This window comes from Bactrocera dorsalis, chromosome 1 (assembly GCF_023373825.1).
Source record: "Bactrocera dorsalis isolate Fly_Bdor chromosome 1, ASM2337382v1, whole genome shotgun sequence".
NCBI classification, from domain to species: domain Eukaryota; kingdom Metazoa; phylum Arthropoda; class Insecta; order Diptera; family Tephritidae; genus Bactrocera; species Bactrocera dorsalis.
The window spans coordinates 73,438,892-73,440,268 of record NC_064303.1 but is presented as its reverse complement, the minus strand read 5'-3'; the positions used below and the strand labels follow the sequence as shown (position 1 = coordinate 73,440,268).

The window sequence follows — 1,377 nt, the reverse complement described above, 5'->3', positions numbered from 1 at the left end:
AATTTGCATCTGAATTTACCGTTGTCACATATAATCGCAATAATCTAGCGGCCTTGGTGAGCCACCGAGAATGTACAATTTTCCCTGGTTTGATGTTAGCCAGATCCACCGGAACCACGCCTCTAGAAATTGCATGGGCCATGTCGTATAAGTACTTCGAATCGGTGGAAAATTCTTTTTTTCTGGAGCAGGGGGCACATTTTGCAACTCAATATTCTAGAAGCCGTCCACCACCTAAAAATATATAATAATAAAATAATTAAAAATGGTTGACAATTATAATAAATGAGTGATAGCAATAACTTACCAGAAGAGTTTCATAAGTTTCGATTTGACGGCTCAGTTTTCCGGTTGCCGATCTTGGTCCAGTGCTGGTTGATTTATCCAAAGCTTCAAACAAATGCCGAAACGGAAGTTCGTTGAAGTGTAGAAGACAAACAAACCAATGCAATGGTATTTTTAACAGCAATTCGAATCGTCGTATAATTCCCCCTGTGGGCCAGTGTTTGTTGGCTCACCGTCAGTGCATATTCCAATTAATGTATCCAGTGATATATTTTTATCGTTGAAAAAACCATTTCATTTGGTTGTTTTGTATTCAGCGGTTTCATGTTCCAGTCTTACGTAACCAATCAATTCAGAATTGGTTTCTCTCAAAATAAAAAGATGAGGTTCTTTTACCATCCTAGTATGATACTTCTAATCAATTTTATCTATCGTTAAAGTATCATCTTTTCTGCCATCGAATGAAAACGCTAACAAATTGGTATCATCTAACCGTTTGCGAAGCACTTCTAGTCTGCATTTCTCTTTTTCTCTGCGAACTTTCGATTTATCCATGATGAGAGGTTTCCCATGCTTATCTTTAATTTTAAAATCTTGCAAAAGAGCGGTTTCCAATGCTGATGCTACTCTGTCAGGCACACCAAATCTGTCACATACCAAGGCAAAGTTAAAACAATCGTATCTCTCTGTGTATTGTGAACTTGTGCTTCTATCCATATCTTCTTGAACGGTGGCGGTGCGTATGTTGAATCATCGGGATCTTGGTATGTTGGCATTGATGACATAGACGTTGCTCCTTGCACTTCAGTTTCCATCATAAATGCATTCATTGTTAGTCCTCTCTGATTATGTTGATCGTGCATGAACTCTTTGAGGCGTTCGGGAACCCAGCCGCATGCACATGGAGCTGCCTTCAAATCGAATTTACATGTTCCAATGTAAAAAATTGTTTCCAGAGATTTTACATACTCTGTAAATTGTTGGGTGTTGTTTCTTCTCTTGATTTGCTCTTGATACTTGTCAAGCAATTTATTCAATTTATTACATACACTTTTTTTCAGCATTATTTCCATACCAAGTTTTTCCCAAATT

General features: G+C 37.8%; 1 pseudogene; it reads right to left on the bottom strand.

Moving 5' to 3' along the window:
- Nucleotides 1–216: 216 nt before the first annotated feature.
- On the bottom strand, nt 217–1,003 carry LOC125777894 (uncharacterized; annotated as a pseudogene).
- Between the last annotated feature and the right edge of the window lie 374 nt (nt 1,004–1,377).